This window comes from Atta colombica, unplaced genomic scaffold (genome assembly GCF_001594045.1).
Source record: "Atta colombica isolate Treedump-2 unplaced genomic scaffold, Acol1.0 scaffold155, whole genome shotgun sequence".
NCBI classification, from domain to species: Eukaryota; Metazoa; Arthropoda; class Insecta; order Hymenoptera; family Formicidae; genus Atta; species Atta colombica.
Window position 1 is genome coordinate 872,271 of NW_017259245.1, and position 20,008 is coordinate 892,278.

Consider the following 20,008-nt stretch of genomic DNA (forward strand, 5'->3'; position numbering starts at 1 on the left):
ATTCTAGTGCATTAATTAATTACACTTGCTTTGTAATTAAAATGTATATTACTATAAATAATTAAATAAATATATAAATATAAATTATATTATATTACACACGTATATAAATATTATACACACGGTAAATATCATCAATGTGCTATACTTAGCGATGTGAAAACGATTTATAATTACATTAGATCGGACGCGATTCACTTCTTGCTTGCTCTCCGTTTGTACTCGTCTCTCTGTAGAGAGACTCGTCTTCGCAAATCAATGATTCACCTTTGGAATGAAGGAGCATATAAACGAATTATGAATTAAAAATGCGGGTGTACTAAATGAACGTGCACAAATGAGTTCTCGAAATGGCCTTTGAAGCAGTCATACAATATATATATCTACATATAATATAAGAGGTACTTCTGTCCGCAAAGTGATAAATAACTTATACTCATGAGTGCGCAAGGATCTCTTTATTCATTATCCTAATGCAAGTAATATCATCAGATGCTATGTAAGATTCGCGACAATACATTGCTGAAGAAAAATAATTACTAGCGAAAGATTATTGGCATGTATGATTTTTAATACAAATACGTGATAGATTTATTGATCTATTTTCTTCGTTGCACATTTCAATAGAACACTGTGCATTCATTACGTTAATAATTTAAGAAATCCAAAAATTGAAGAAACATCCGAACAAGCTATTTCTTTTCAAAAACGTGATCTCTTTTGTATAAAAACTATTATGGTCTCCACAGGGAATTTTTTACATTATCTACTTGAGAGGATTAATTCCTAGAAATAAAATTGACTAATGCAAAAACAATTGAAGGAAAGTCAGGGAATTACGATAAATTAAAGACAAGCGTGAGAATTGTTCGTAATTTATTTCTTGTCGAATATGCAATGTAAAATACAATCAAACTCATCGAGTTTATTAACATAATCGATTACTAATTTATACATAGCGCAAACTATCATAGAAGCGTCAATGCCGTATATCCAATATATACGAGTAAGAATGCTCATGTATAGTAAGCCGACGGGACAATTTATGAAATTCCGAATATAACAATATGACAATTCTAATATGCATTTTTCATAAACATTTCGTCCTAACCGGACACTATAAATATAATAAATAATATTATCATGATAAATATGAAAGAATAAAGTTGAGTTCAGTTATAATTTTTGATAATTCTTCTATAATTTCATTTCCTTCATGTTTTTTTTGAACATCAGAATCATCATTGCCATTTTTCTATGAAAGTTAAAAAAATTCGCATTTCTCTATCGATTCGAAGAGCTCGAATCGAACTATGTTTGATAATCTATTTTAGAGTTGAATAAAGAACTTATATTTATAACATATAAAATTTTTATGCAAGCTTTTATTTTTTTTAAAATTAAACTTTAAATCTTATAAATGAAGTTACCTTTCTTTTCAATCAGCCGCACAGGATGAGGAGTAACGTCAGACAGATGTCGATATAGAAGATTACTTAAAATGAAGTTACTTTGAATGAATCTTGTAAATAACAAGTAATCAGGTACTCAATCGACAGCTTCCTCAAATAGATCACCAGACAAATATATATGAGTAGAGGAAATTGTCCGAGATCAATTGTCAAAAAGCTTATAACTCAATCAGTATGGCACAGTGTATTCTATTCCTTTTGTTGTAAATTACTTGTTGTAAATTACTATATAATATTAATTTAGTGTTAAAATGTTTTTAAAAGCATATTGTTAAAAGTATATATTACTTACAATAACTTTTAAAATGAAACTGATAATTAAATATTTTCTTCTTTACTATTTTGATAAATTTTTGGTTTCGCGATTTTCCTATCCCATAAATATAAAAAAATGATACGTTTTTTTATTGTTAAATAATTTTTGCATTTAGTTAATTAATTATTATTGCATCATAATTGTAACTAAATTTGTAATTATGAGCTCTTTTATTAAAAACTGTATTATTTACTAAAAACTGTATATTTTAATAAAAATGAGCCGGGATTAGTTGTTACAATAACTCATTTCTATCAATGCAGTTTAATTTTAATCTCGGTTCAACCAATTCTTCATCTTTTTCCAGTTCTAAGAATTAATTAAATCTGAAGAATAAATTAAATCGAAATTAAAATTATCAAGTTAGATTATTTTACTTACATTAGTAAGGAAATAATTGCACCTTTTTGCAGCTTTATAATTTATTTGTACGATGATATATTTGGTAGTAATATTTCTTTTAATACTTTAATACTTAAAAAATCTTACTTATATACTTTTTTCTGAAAATCACAATTCAGAAATTGTGATAACTGGTTCCGAATTCCTCTATGCGATTTTACAGTCTGCTTCACTTGCTGATCCAAATTCGCGTATCGATGATACATTATTTACTACTAATATCGGCATGATCATCTTCATATAATCTTTTGCTCTTCGTGGATGACACTGTCGTAGATACGATCCGAGATCTCGCTAACGATGAACAACAACGCTCTTTGCTATCGACTTCACATACGAGCATTTCGAGATCAAGAAATGAACAATGAATATCATAGTTAGGTCACCTATTCTACACACATGCGATTAATGGTAATACTAAATATCATCTCTGATAAAGGTGAGCGATCAAAGGTAGTCGAACAGGTGGCGGCGGTGAAGTGATCAACCAAGTAAACGATGGTCGCGATGTCTCATAATGCCTATATGTCTCAAAGGATTTTTTTACATTTTATTTACACGTTTTATATATCTAATCGATATCTGAACGTATTGGCATATATATATGTAAATAATCGCCTTTTTTTCATTTCCACTGCGAATACGCCGCGGAATTGCAAAATTTTTGAAATTTCACTCGCTTAAATTATTGAAATATTAAATAATATCTTTGTAGACAAATTATAGGCAAATTGGAACAGAGATTTATTTTTAAAAATTACAATTACTTTTTAAGGAAGATGACATAATATCGAATTTTCGACTTGTTTTATTATTTTTACCGGTTTTGTTATTTTTATCGGTCCTTGTTAGTAAATTTCTGCAACAAAGAAATCGAAAGAGAAATATAATCTCTTGATTAAAACTTTTTCAGTATTAATTTAATTGTTTTTAATTATATTGCGAAACAGTATCTTCTCATATTACGAGACGTTTTAAACAAATTTTTTTAAAGATTATTAATTAATGTTGCGAACTTTATTAATTAATGTTACTTTGTGAAATGCTGAATAATGGATGGAATGGATGGAACACGATGGAATTTTAATTATTGATGAAACAACTGTATTATATTATATTATAATGTTAATGATAAATTTAAATGATTACAAGACAGGCTGTGCGAACTAAGTGACAAATATATCGAGTGATCTCATAATGGATGAATGCTCAAGAGACTTCATTGCGAAGATCGATATGTGCGAAGTATCAAGCTAAGAATTATCTTATGAACAAGGTTAAAAATGCAAGTTTGTGTAACCGATATTTGTAAAAAAGAGAATTATGATATACAATAAAAATGATTTTTAATAGATTTTTAACATTAGACAAAATTATTCTGTAAATTATTAATTTACAAAATAAGTTTGTAAATTTCTAGAACATCTTTATGTATTTAATATCGTCGCAAAAGTTATACTTTATGTATGTACGACAATTACAAGTAACTAGTGTGCATATTGCAAAAAACTTCACATTTGAGAAGTCACTTCGCTATATAGATCTCGGGTATTGCATACAATAATATCGTAGCATAAAGTGAATTGAGTATTTAGCGAATATGAAAATGGAACTGAGAATATTTAATCACTGACGCATACATTTCTTTGAAATATATGCTTATATCTACTATCGCATTATATTTTTATATTTAGCACAAATTTCTTTATTGTAGTTGACATTTGCAACCATATACCATTTTTCCAAATTGAAAAAGTTGAACATGATAGAAATGGATTATTGTCGTTTCGTTATACAAATTTGTAAAAATTTATTAATTTATTTAAAATTTGACATTTTCGTTATATTAAATAATATGCAAATTTCCTTTGTATTTGTAAAAAGTTTTATATAATATTTACAAAAATACACGATAGGGACAAATATATAGTACAATCGAGGATGATTTCTTGTACAAGAATAAGTCAAAAATACAGATTAAACTTTTGTCATCAGAGCCTGACTTGTACTATAGATTTGTCCTTATCCATAAAATAGAGACACTGGTATTGTTCATACGATGAATAAAATTGTATTCTAAAGATTAAAGGAAGATATTTATTAAATATGTTATAAAATGCTGCACTATCACTTTACGAGCTTTTAATTTTATGACACTTTGAGACACATTTTTTGATATATAGTATATCTTTTAATTCTCCCATAATTTAAAAGATTTTAAAGATAATCATTATTTAACAATAATGAAAATTCTTTACAATTATACTAATTGAACATCATTGTTCGATTCCAACGAATGACCCATTTGTATCATAATAACTATGTAGGTCGATATAGTTTTCAAAATCTATAAAGAGAAATATAAATATAATTATAGAAATGTTATTGTCTTGTTTAAAAATCACTTATGTAACTACGTTTCTCTTTCTTTCTTTCGGATGCAACAATTTGATACAAACCGAGCTTAAGATACGATTATCCAGAGTTATACCAAAAACAAAGAATGTCACCGGACTTTGTAAAATTTGAATACTGAATTGTTGAATCTGAAACAATTGAGAACGATAATTATGTAATACATCAACAGCAATTAATTATATTATATATAATAATATATAATAGCAAACAAACTTCCTCCTGCATATCACTATCTGCGTCGCATCCATAAATAGCGTGAATGATTTCAATAGTTTTGTTTGCCTGTAAATAAGTATGTTAACTTAATTATAAAATCTATAATTAGATAATGATAGACGAGATAAATTACCTCATTAGCTGTATTCTTGCAAACGTAACTTAAATAAATGGTTTTCAAAATGCTCATAAAACTTAATGCCAATATCAAAATTGTTTGCTCTAACAAAATTTTGTACTGTTGTGTAATGTATCGAATGTAGAAATAGTAAAGTGATCCAGTGAGAATTAGGATAATTTCTCCTATTTCCCATGCTATCTGTATTCCGAGGATAGTGCATACCATTTTTGTTGTTTTACACAATTCCAGATGCACCTGTCTTAAAATTATTCAAAGATAATTAGGAATATTTTTATTTAAAAAAAAAACTTTTGTTTCTTAAAACAATTTCTAAAAAAATTTAAAAAAATCTAACTTAAGTATTCTAAAAAAATCTAATTTAAATATTCTAAACCAGAAAAGAATCCAAAAAACCTAGGATGAATGAGAGTCAGCGTGATTGTCAATACGCAAAGTTTAATCTTAAACCTTTATTATAGAAGAATCCAAATAATCTCTAAAGGTTTGTTATTATATGCATTGTTATTATATTGCTGAGGAAGACTCCAAAGAGGATTGAAACATACAAAAATTATTTGGATTCATGAAATAAAGTTTTAAGAACTTTACGTACTAATTATCACGCTGACTCTCGCCGTGGGTTTTTGGATTCTTTTCTGATTTTTAATTTGGAAAGTTCGTAAGAAGATTAAATATTCTAAGCGTTATTTGAATATTGTAAAGTTTGAATATTTTAATGATTGACTTTGAATATTATTCATATCATTTTAAATATTAGATGTTGGAAAAAGTTCGTGGCGTTTTTTTAATCTAATGAGAAAAACGCCACGAACTTTTTCCCACACCTAATATAGTGGTCTTTAAATATTATTAATTTTTACTTCAGAAAAATGTTGTAAAGCTGATTGCAATCTATTCAAATATATTTTTTATAGAATTTATTTCATAACAATGTACTTTATAGTATATACTCACTTGATTATTTGTAACAGATGTTTACGTTCCTGACATTTTGTCATCGTGGCACTGTGTCTTCGAGATTGATTTCGGAGTTTACTTTGCAATTGTTTTTTGAACTGAGATGGAAGGAACTCAGTTCCAATTTGAGATGCAAGATTTTGACTCTCCTCTGATACAAAAACGTTTATTCGAGACTGCCGACGTAATTGAAACATCATATTCTTCAAAAAAATATGCTTCCTTTGTTCAACATTCATAATTTTGGCATAATCTTTTAATTCAAAAATGCCCAATTTTATCTCTTTTGTTGATAGATTTATTAATTTCTCGCACAAGAATTGGTTAATTAATTTGAATTTCATTTGTAAACACCTGCATTGTTATAATAGTATATTAAATGTATATGAAACTCTTATATTTTTTCTTTCTGTCTCTTTCTATCTCTCTTTCTTTCTGTCTTTTTTTGTATATTTTTTCACAATTATAGTATAATAAATAAAAATTCATTTACTAATGATATAAAACATAATTACAGAGAAAATTATATATGAAATGTTTGTAAACTGATAGCTAGTGCAACTAATAGAGAGTGATTTTACAAAAAAAATAAGTGAAAAAATAAAATAAAATTTTTAATGAGATTTTTTTTTCGAGAAAATTAATTTTAAAGATCGTCGGTTACAATGCTTTATTCTGATGCTTTAATTTATCAATTAAAGCATCAGAATACGATAAAAAACATTTATAGAAATTTACTTTAAAGAGCAGAATTGTATATTCAACAGAATGGCCAGCACTTTTAATTTATGAAGTAATAAAATTTATCGTGCGTGAATATTCTGCTTTTATTGTGTATTCTCGACTAATACAATAATGAATACAAGCATGAGCAGAGATAAAAATTTATAGTGAGATCCATTAAGTCGGGACATACATAGTTAGTGCACACATATCCGGCGGATATTTAAATTGATTTTCTCAATAAGAAAACTTCACATGAAAAAATTATATTCTATGCTTTCGATTTATTTTTTCAAGTAGAACTACCCCTTTCTCGCATCACCAACATATCACGAACATATTAATATATACGTAATATTAACGATAATTTGTAATAAATTATATTAAGTAAAACATGGATTATTAATTTTTATTTAAGGATTCGTTAATAATGTATATCCAATAAACATATGTGTACTTAAACTGGATTATTTAGAATCAATTTACATACTTTACAAATATGTAGAATTCAAAGACGTTAATACCATTGACAGTCAACGAATACATATGTATCAATGTAATGTGAATTGCAGTAAAAGTGTCCACACGTTTCTTTAAATGAGAAAAAGCTGCAATGCTCATAATGAGAAAGACTGTAATCCACATAATTATTATTCCGTTCGTCACAAAATATATCCCGTTATAATTCACCGACAATCCAAGCTGTCCCAATGTTTCATCAATCTTGAAGATCTTTTTGTAACAAACTTTAAATTTCTACACATATCAATTTACAATAAAATATTATTATAATTAATAAATGCTAATTATTATAATTTATAAATAATTTTTTGTTAAAATTATATTATAAAACTTGTAAATAAGCGGTATAACAATCGTTTATAAGATATCATGTTAGTGTATCGTTTGCTCACCTTCGTATGCCACCAACCTAGTAACATCTTGAGAATCACAGACATAATATTAATGTACATCAATACTTCGTATAAGATGTATTCTAGCTTCATTAGTGCAACGTTTGAATTGTATTTTCTTTCCAAATATAATGAGCTACAACTATATATACCACATACAAACAAAAGATAGATCAGACTGAGTATAGGTCTTGAATAACCACGAGGATATTCAAAAGCACGAAGTCCCAATAAACAGTTGAGACCTGTCATCAATGCTATCGCTTCGGAAAAGCATTTTGGCGTAAATAGCTTCATCTTGTCAGATTCTTTTTTTTCGTACAATGTTCCTCGACTGTCATTTACTTAAACAAAATCTTTGTTTTTTTTAATCTGTTGCTCGAACACCTGAGATATCAAAAGCAAAGTGATATTTCTGCCAGAGTTTCTTGCCGTTCTTGCGTTCCAGCATTAATTATAAGGAAGTGTTAATTCCAGCAGTGTGTATTAATTGCTACATAATTAAAATAATGTATAATTAAATAAAACTAATGTATAAATATTACGTATGTGAAAATATCACGCAATGTGCTATATTTGGCGATTTATGTAAAAATGATTGATGATTATGTTAAATCAAACCACTATTCACTGTTCTTCGCTTTTTTTTCTTTCTTTCTTTCTTTTTTTACTCTATTTGCTCTCGTTTTCCTGCAATTCACAAATCAATGATCGACTTTTAATGAATAAAGGAACACACATGAGTTCATAAACGATTATTCTGAAGAACGCAAGTGTACTAAACGAATATGCGCAAACAAGCCTCCTATCAGAGCGATGGCCATTGAAACGATCCTACAGTATATGTATGTAATAAAAAGAATTAACTCTCCCTGTAAACCAACAAGTAATTAGTTGTACAATCATGCGCACAGGGATCATTTTTTATTATCTTAATGCAATAATATTATAAGGTGCTATCCGGAATCTACAGCAACACGTTTCCGAAAAAGATGATTGCTAGCGATTGTTGCAATGCATGATTGTTGCTGAGTATGCAGATGAAGAATATATAATGAAGTTAATAAATTGCTATATATTTGTTATATATATATGATTCAAATGAATTCAAAAACAAATTTAAAAAATATCCTACTAGAACGTACTATTTCCACACAGGAATGCGGTAATTTTTGCGTAAAGACTATTATGTCCATGTGAGAAATTTTTTTACATTATCTTGAGAAAATCTGTGCTTAGAAAATAGTTTATTAATAAAATGGCAAACTGAAGAAAATTCAAGGAACTGCAACAAATTAAATACTACAATTGCATGAAAATTCTCTCTTAACTCGTAATTTATTTCTTACTGATGATATTTATTTTTTACTGACTATATAATATGTAATACAGTATTATTACAGTATTATGTATTACAGTATTATGTATAACTCATAATTTATTCTAATTAAAACATTGAGCAAACTATAATATGTATACCATAGAGAGCGTCAATATTGTCCGGTGCACGCATAAGAACATGTAGATTAAATCGATAAGTCAGATAATTTATGGCAGACAGTGTTTTTGAGTGTATAAGTATTTTCCACGAACAATCCGTCCAATGATTGATCACTATATGATGAATTTATTAAGATGAATATAAAAGAGTGAAACGGATATCATTTCTGATAATCCCATTCGCTTCATGACATTTTATCATTCTCGCCTTCTTATGCTGCGAAAGTTAAAAAATAACATTGACGTCTTTCTATAAGTTCTTATTTGAAGATGAAAAGATGCAAGAGCTAAGACCAAGATAGAAGTTTAATAATTTATTGCTGGAGTTTATTCAAGAGCTATTATTTATTTATAACATAAAAATTAATCTTTTTTTTAAAGTAAAATTTAGACCTCAAATTTTCAGGAATGTTAGCCTCTATAGAGTAATCCCTTAAAGTTTCTTCCTCCACAATCAGCCAGAGATGCAGCATAACATTATTTAAGCTATTGACGTAGAAAATTAATTCAAATGTAAAGTTGCCGAGCGAGCTGCATTGCAAAAATTTTATTTCATAGTATATATTGCATGTCTGTTATAATTATAAGCAATTATCGTGCATATAAAAAAAAATACAGGAAAAAGATAATAAAATAATTTACATATCGTCAGATCACATTTTATTTTACATAGCTTTTATTTCCATGACAATCTGCAACATTTGTTAGATATACAGTATTATTAATTCTTTTATAATTAAAAATATTTTTAATTAATATATGATCATTTAATAATATTTATAATTCTTTAAAATTGCCTATCTTGCACGGCGTTGTCTGATTCCCATGTTATACTCACTTGTATCATAATAACCATATAGATCGAAACAGATTTTAAAATCTGTAAATAAAAAAGTATAAGCATGATGCATTTATAATCTGAGAATTATAAAAATAATTTCCTTTTTTCTTTAATATAAAGAAACAGTGAATTTTTTTTAGTATACATATTTTTATTTATATGAATTTTGTCGTTTTATATAATAAACGCTGGTGCAATAGCAATGTTTCATATACAATAATTTGATACACACCACGGTTAAAAGACGATTATCAAGAGTAAGACCAAATACGGAAAACTTTACTGGACTTTGCAAAATTTGAATACCAAACTGCTGAATCTGAAACAATTTGGACCGTAATTATAAAATAAATTAGCATAAAAGTAATCGATTATACACTTACTCGCAAAAAAAGCGGAGCACTGTAATGTTAAAGTCACCCATTTCTTTTTGCGAATTTTCTTAGTATATTTAACAATAAAATAGTATAACAATAAACTAACCTCCTCCTGCATATCAATATCTGCATCGTATCCATAAACTGCATGAATAATTTCAATGGTTTTATTTCCCTACCAATAAATGTTAATTTAATTATAAAATCTATAATTGTAAATATAACGATAGATGTGAGATATATTACCTCATCGGCCACATTTTTGCAAATACGACTTATAAAAATGGCTCTGAAAATATTTAAGAAAGACAATGACAACGTCAAAGCTGTCTCAGCTGGGACACCTTTAACTTTGTGCTGATTCATAACGTATCGAATAAATAAATTGTTCAAAGCTCCAGACAGATACATGATAATTACTCCTATTTCCCAAGCAACCTGTACACCAAGGATAGAGCATACTATTTTCGATACTTTACATAACTCCAGGTGCACATGTCTTAAACAAAATCAAAGATAATCAGAAATATTATTACTTGAAAAACAAAGTTTCTTTTCTCAAAAAGCTTTTAAAAATATCTAACTTAAATATCGTAAGTTTTGAAGGAAATTATAAATTGTAAATATTATATATATTTTATTAATTACAAAATTGATGAGTTTTGAATTGATTTTTATTTCGAAAAAATGTCATAAAAATAAATGCAATAACTGTTTCAAATATATCTTTTTTTATAGGATTTTATAACAATATATAACAATATATACTTTTTCATAAGTTTCGACACTTACTTGAATATTTGTAGTTGTTTACGTCCTGAATATTTTGTTATCAAAGGGTTGTATCTTTGAAATTGATTTTTGAATTGGGATGGAAAGTGAGATTCAATTTGAGATGAAACCTGATCTTGCTTCTTTAATTCCAAAACATTTATTCGTTGCAGCCGCCAACGCCGTCGAAATATCATTGTCGAGAAAAAAATATGCTTCTGTTGTTCAATATTCATAATTTTGGCATAATCTTTCAATTCAAAAATGCCTAATCTTTTATTTGTTGATAAATTTATTAAGTTCTCACATAAGAATCGGTTAATTAATTTAAATTTTATTTGTAAGCACCTGCATTGTTGTAACAGAATGTTAGATTAGAATACATTGGCTAAAAATAAAATTACAGAGAGAAAATTATATACATTGATATATACACAGAATTCCTCAATCCACTGCATTTTTATAAAAATGACGATAATAAGAGCCAAAGAAGACGGAGGACAAAGAGAGGATATTAATTTATTATAAAAGTAAACATTATTATTCAATAAAACTATGTTTCAATTACTTTACTTTTTGTGAGAATGTTTACATCAATTTATAGGAGTTTTATAAATAGATTCTTTTATATAGATACTTATGGACAAGACTATAATATTAATTATCAATGTTATGCAATATGTAAATTGTGTTAATCAGAAGCAATAAAAATTATTAATATTTTATATAATAATTAATGAATAAATCTAATAAATACGTAAATTTCTAGGTCATTAAGAAAATCAATTTACATACCTTACAAATAGATAGAATTCAAAAATATTAAGAGAGTTGACAGTCAACGAATACGTAAAACAAAATGTAATATAAATTGAAGTAAATATATCTGTGCGTATTTTTAAGTGAATAAAAGATACGATGCTCAAAATGAAACAGCTTGTAATCCAGACGGTTATCATTCCGATTGTCACAAAAAATATTCTGTCATAATTTACTGAAAATCTAAGCTGACGCAATGTTTCGTCGATTTCGAAGATCTTTTTGTGACAAGCTTTGAATTTCTATATATGTTAATTTGTGATGAAAGAAGATTAACTTACATGTATCTATATTTTAAAACTATTTTATCTTAGTTATATTATAAAGCACATATATCTTGAAATCATGAATAATTTGATGTAATAACTGCTTATAATACATTATATACAGTTCCGTTCACTCACCTGTGTATGCCACCAGCCTAGCAGCATCTTGAGAATTACAGACACAATAAGAATGTGCAGAAATATTTTGTATAGTACGTATTCTAACTTCATCAATCTAAGATTTGAATAGTATTTTTCTTCCATATTGAACGAGCCACTGAAATATATACCGAATACAAACAAAAAATAGATCAAACTAAGTATAGGTCTTGAATGACCATGAGGATACTCAAAAATACGAAGCCCCAAAAAATAATTAAGATTTGTCACTAATGCTATCGCTTCGGAGAAACATTTTGGACGCGCAAATAACTTCATCTTGTCAAATCTGTCTCTCTCACTTTTCCGCAATGTATTCAACTGTCATTTACTGATGATACACTACAGACAGCGAAATGTCTTCGTTTAGTCTTCAGTTAATCAAATATCTAAGAATATCAAAAACGACATAATCTTTTTTTCACAATTTCTTGTTGTTGTAATTTTTCAATTACAAGGGAGTATTAATTCCAACAACGCTAACTGCTTATTATAAAATTAAAATAATAATTAAATAGTACCAACGTATTAAAATCACGCACATATATATTACCGAATTTTTTATAGTTCACAAGCGAGAATGATTAACGATGTTAGATGAGACAATAGAGCGATTCTTTGTCTTCCTTCGTTTTACTTGCTTTACTCAGTTTCTTGCAATTTGCAAGTTAATGATCCATCTTTAAATAAAATATACATAAACGATTATTATGAAGAACACGAGTACGCTAAGTGAACATGCATAATGAGCTTCCACGGTGGTCTTTAAGCGATTATATAGTATCTATATAAAAAGAGAGTGCAATAAGTAATTTGTTATATAAACATGTGCGCAAAGATAGCTTTTTATTACATTAATGCAATTAATATTATAATATGCTATCCAGGATCTGCAACAATACATTGCTTAGCTTAAAAAAGACCGCATAGTTATTGTTGTATGTACAAATACATATGCATTACATGGCTTAACAAATTCAAAAATATATTGAAGAAATATTCGATTAAAATATGCTATTTTCTTTATATAAACGTTGTGATTTTTATGTAGAAACTGTTATGTCCAATGTGAGGAATTTTTTACATTATCTTAAGAAAACTTGTTTCTAGAAAATAGTTATTCAATGAAATGGCAAACTGAAGAAAATTCGGAGAACTGCAACAAATTAAATACAATTGCATGAAAATTCTCTCTTCACTCAAAATTTACTAAAATTTAATTTCTTACTGATATATAATATTATATAATATGTCATATATATAATATGTCATAATTTATATATATGATTACTATATACATAATTTACTAATTAAAACATTGAGAATACTATGTATACTAGAGAAAGCATCAAGTTCGTCACATAGTCGACGAGTCAGTGAGATAATTTAAGACGGGTACAATAACGTTTCTGATGTGTATAGGCGTATTTTAGAAACATTTAACTGATGACCACCATGAATATGATAAACTTATTATCACGACGAATATAAAGAAGAAAAACTGATACAGATGCCATTTTTGATAATCCTGTAATTTTTGATAATCCCATTTGCTCCATGATATTTTATCATAGTCGCCTTTATATGCTGCGAAAATTAAGAAATGACATACGCATTTTTCTATAAGCTCTTATTTAAAGACGGAAAGATGTAAAAGCTTCGATAAAAATAAATCAAGTATGATAATTTATTTCTGGACTTCATTAAAGAGCTGCTATTTATGATATAAAAAATTAATCTTTTTTTATAATAAAATTTAGACCTTAAAATTTTTGCACGCAAGAATGTTAGCCTCTACAAGGCAATCCCGTAATCCTTTCTCCTCAATCAAGAAATGCTGCATAACATTAGGCACATGACGTAGAAGGTTATTAATTCAAATATAAATTTTCCGAGCGAGCTGCGTTGCAAAAATTTTATTTCATAGTGTATATTGCTTATCTATTACAAGCAATTATCGTGTATATTGAAAAAATACAAGAAGAAATAATTAAATAATTTACAGATCACACCATTCCTCTATTTATACATAGCTAATAAATTTATACATATCTAAATTTATACATATCTAATTTATACATAGCTTTTATTTTTATAACAATCTGCGACATTTATTAGATACAGTATTAATTCTTTTATTATTAAAATAATTATTATTAAAATATATAATTATATAATCTGCATTTAATAATATTTATAATTTTCTAAAATTGCATATCTTGCACGGAATTGTCCGATTCCAATATTATGCTCACTTGTACCATAATAACCATATAGATCGTTACAGATTTTAAAATCTGTAAATAAAAAAAGTATAAGCATAGTGCGTTTGTAATCAGCGATAGAATTATAAAAATAATTTCCCTCTTTTCTTTAATATAAAGACAGTAAATTTTTTTTATACATATTTATACATATTTTTATTTATATGAATTTCGTCGTTTTATATAATAAACGCTGGTACAACAGCAATGTTTCATATACAATAATTTGATACATACCATGGTTAAAAGACGATTATCAAGAATAAGACCAAATATGGAAAATTTTACTGGACTTTGCAAAATTTGAATACCAAACTGCTGAATCTGAAACAATTTGGACGGGTAATTATAAAATACATTAGCATAAAAGCAATCGATTATACACTTACTCGCAAAAAAAGCGGACCACTGTAATGTTAAAGTCACCCATTTCTTTTTGCGAATTTTTTTAGAATATTTAACAATATAACAGTATAACAACAGTAAACAAACCTCCTCCTGCATATCAGAATCTGCATCGTATCCATAAATTGCATAAATAATTTTAATGATTTTATTTCCCTACCAATAAATGATAGCTTAATTATAAAATTTATAATTGTAGATACAATGATAGATGTGAGATATATTACCTCATCGGCCGCATTTTTGCAAATATGACTTATAAAAACGATTCTGAAAATATTTAGGAAACACAATGACAACGTCAAAGCTGTCTGAGCTGGGACACCTTTAACTTTGTGCTGATGCATAACGTAACGAATAAATAAATTATAAAAGGCTCCAGATAGATACATGATAATTGTTCCTATTTCCCAAGCTACCTGTACTCCAAGGATAGTGCATACTATTTTCGATACTTTACATAATTCCAGGTGCACTTGTCTTAAAAACAAAATCAAAGATAATCAGAAATATTATTATTTGAAAAATAAATTTTCTTTTCTGAAAAAGCTTTTAAAAATCTAACTTAAATACACCAAGTTTTGAAGGAAATTATAAATTATAAATATTATATATATTTTATTAATTACAAAATTGATCAGTTTTGAATTGATCATTATTTTGAAAAAATGTCATAAAAATAAATGCAATATCTGTTTGAAGTATATCATTTTTTATAAGATTTTAAACAATATACTTTTCATAAGTTTCGACACTTACTTGAATATTTGTAATAGTTGTTTACGTTCTGAACATTTTAACAAAGGGTTATATCTTTGAAAATGATTTTTGAGTTGGGATGGAAAGTGAGATTCAATTTGAGATAAAACCTGATCTTGCTTCTTTAATTCCAAAACATTTATTCGTTGCAGCCGCCAACGCCGTCGAAATATCATTGTCGAGAAAAAAATATGCTTCTGTTGTTCAACATCCATAATTTTGGCATAATCTTTCAATTCAAAAATGCCTAATCTTATTTTATTTGTTGATAAATTTATTAAGTTCTCACATAAGAATCGGTTGATTAATTTAAATTTTATTTGTAAGAACCTGCATGGTTGTAACAGAATGTTTTAGATTAGAATTAGATTAGAATTCATTGGCTAATGTCAAAAAATAAAATTACAGAGAGAAAATTATATACATTGATATATCCGGCTTTAGGATACATATACAGAATTCCACAATTTACTGCATTTTTATAAAAATGACGATAATAAGAGCCAATGAAGACGGAGGACAAACAAAATATTAATTTGTTGTAAAAGTAAACATTATTAATAGTAAACATTATTATTCAATAAAACTATGTTTCAATTACTTTACTTTTTGTGAGAACATTTACATCAATTTATTAAAAGTTTTATAAATAGATTCTTTTATATAGATACTTATGGACAAGATATATTATATTAATAACTATAATATATTAATAACTGTAATATTAATTATCAATGTTATATAATATGTAAATTGTGTTAATCAGAAGCAATAAAAATTATTAATATTTTATATAATAATTAGTGAATAAATCTAATAAATATGTACGTAAATTTCTGGGTTATTTAGAAGGTCAATTTACGTACCTTACAAATAGGTAGAATTCGAAAATATTAAGAGAGTTGACAGTCAACAAATACGTAGAACAAACTATAATATAAACTGTAGTACATATGTCTGTACGTATTCTTAAGTGAATAAAAGCTACGATGCTTAAAATGAAAGAACCTATAATCCAGACGGTTATCATACCGATTGTCACAAAATATATTCTGTCATAATTTACTGACAATCCAAGCCGACGCAATGTTTCATCGATTTCGAAGATTTTTTTGTGACAAGCTTTGAATTTCTATATATGTTAATTTGTGAAGATTAACTTATATATATCTATATTTTAAAACTATTTTATCTTAATTATATTATAAGGCATATATATCTTGAAATCATGAATAAGTTGATATAACTATTTATAATACATTATATACAGTTCTGTTCACTCACCTGTGTATGCCACCAGCCTAGCAGCATCTTGAGAATTATAGAAACAGCAAGAAAGTGCGGAAAAATTTTGTATAATACGTATTCTAACTTCATCAATCTAAGATTTGAATAGTATTTTTCTTCCATATTGAACGAACCACTGAAATATATACCGAATACAAACAAAAAATAGATCAAACTGAGTATAGGTCTTGAATGACCATGAGGATACTCAAAAATACGAAGCCCCAAAAAATAATTAAGATTTGTCACTAATGCTATCGCTTCGGAAAAACATTTTGGACGTGCAAATAACTTCATCTTGTCAAATCTGTCTCTCTCACTTTTTCGCAATGTATTCAACTGTCATTTACTGATGATACACTACAGACAGCGAAATGTCTTCGTTTTTAGTCTTCAGTTAATCGAATATCTAAGAATATCAAAAACGACATAATCTTTTTTTTATAATTTCTTGTAATTTTTCAATTACACACAAGGGAGTATTAATTCCAACAACGCTAACTGCTTATTATAAAATTAAAATAATAATTAAATAGTACCAACGTATTAAAATCACGCACATATATATTACCGAATTTTCTATAGTTCACAAGCGAGAATGATTAACGATATTAGATGAGACAATAGAGCGATTCTTTGTCTTCCTTCGTTTTACTTGCTCTACTTGGTTTCTTGCAGTTTGCAAGTTAATAATCCGTCTTTAAATGAAGGAACATACATAAATGATTATTACGAAGAATACGAGTACGTTAAATGAACAAATGTACAATGAGCTTCCACGGTGGTCTTTAAGCGATTATATAGTATATCTATATAAAAAGAGTGCCATAAAGCAATAAGTAATATGTTATATAAACATGCGCGCAAAGATAGCTTTTTATTACATTAATGCAATTAATATTATAATGTGCTATCCAGGATCTGCAACACATTGCTTAGCTTAAAAAAGATCGCACAGTTATTGCTAACTACAAATGCACTACATATGCAAATGAAAACGACAGACTTATTACATGGCTTAACAGATTCAAAAACATATTGAAGAAATATTCGATTATAAGTTATTTTCTTTACAAAAACGTTGTAATTTTTATGTAAAAACTTTTATGTCTATGTGAGGAATTTTTTACATTATTTTAAGAAAACTTGTTTCTAGAAAATAGTTGATCAATGAAATGACAAACTGAAGAAAATTCGGAGAACTGCAACAAATTAAATACAATTGCACGAAAATTCTCTCTTCATAATTTATTTCTTACTGAATATAATATTATATAATATGTTATAATTTATATATATAATTACTACACATGATTTACTAATTAAAACATTGATAATAATGTAATACTAATTACTAATTGAAACATTGAGAATATTATATACCAGAGGAAGCATCAAGTTCCGCATAAAAACATACATGTCACATAAATTAAGTCGACGAGTCAGTGAGATAATTTAAGGCAGGTATAATAACGTTTCTGATGTGTATAGGTGTATTTTCTACAAATATTCCATGATGATTGAACACCAAATATAATAAATTTATTACCACGATGAATATAAGGAAGTAAAACTGATGCAGATACTATTTCTGATAATCCCATTTGCTCCATGATATTTTATCATTGTCGTCTTCATATGCTGCGAAAATTAAGAAATAACATTAACATTTTTCTATAAGCTCTTATTTAAAGACGAAAAGGTGTAAAAGCTGGAACCAAAATAAATCAAGTATGATAATTTATTTCTAGAGTTCATTAAAGATCTGCTATTTATAATATAAAAAGTAATCTTTTTTTATAGTAAAATTTAGACCTTAAAATTTTGCGCGCAGGAATGTTAGCCTCTACAGGGCAATCCCCTAATCCTTTCTCATCAATCCAGAAATGCTGCATAATATTAGGCATATGTTGGCGTAGAAGGTTATTAATTCAAATATAAATTTTCCGAGCGAGCATTGCAAAAATTTTATTTCATAGTGTATATTGCTTATCTATTATAATTACAAGCAATTGTCGTGTATATTGAAAAAAATACAAGAAGAAATAATTAAAGAATTTACAGATCGTCACATCATGCTACTCTAATTTATACATAGTTTTTATTTTCATAACAATCTGTGACATTTATTAAATATACTATTAATTCTTTTATCATTAAAATATTCTATTATATAATCTGCATTTAATAATATTTATAATTTTCTAAAATTGCATATCTTGCACGGAATTGTCCGATTCCAATATTATGCTCACTTGTACCATAATAACCACATAGATTGTTACAGATTTTAAAATCTGTAAATAAAAAAGATATAAGAATGATGCGTTATGATTAAAGATAAAATTATAAAAATAATTTTCCTTTTTTTTTTTAATATAAAGAAACAAGTGAATTCTTTTTAGTATACATATTTTTATTTACATGAATTTTGTCGTTTTATATATAATATAATGAACTCTGATACAATAGCAATGTTTCATATACAATAATTTGATACACACCATGGTTAAAATACGATTATCAAGAGTAAGACCAAATACGGAAAATTTTACTGGACTTTGCAAAATTTGAATACCAAACTGCTGAATCTGAAACAATTTGGATGGTAATTGTACAATACATTAGCATAAGAAAAATCGATTATGCACTTATTCGCAAAAAAACAGGCTGTAATGTTATAGTAGTCCATTTCTTTTTGCGGGCTTTTTTAATATTTAACAATATAACAGTAAACAAACCTCTTCCTGCATATCAGCATCTGCGTTACATCCATTAATCTCATGAATAATTTCGGTGGCTCTATTTCCCTACAAATAAATGTTAATTTAAGTTAGGTTTAAATCTATAATTATAAAATCTATAATTGTAGACACAATGATAGATGAGATAAATTACCTCATTGGCCGCAATCTTGCAAATACGACTCACAAAAACGATTTCGAAAATGCACAGAAGAGACATTGACAACGTCAAAGCTGTCTGAGCTGGGACACCTTT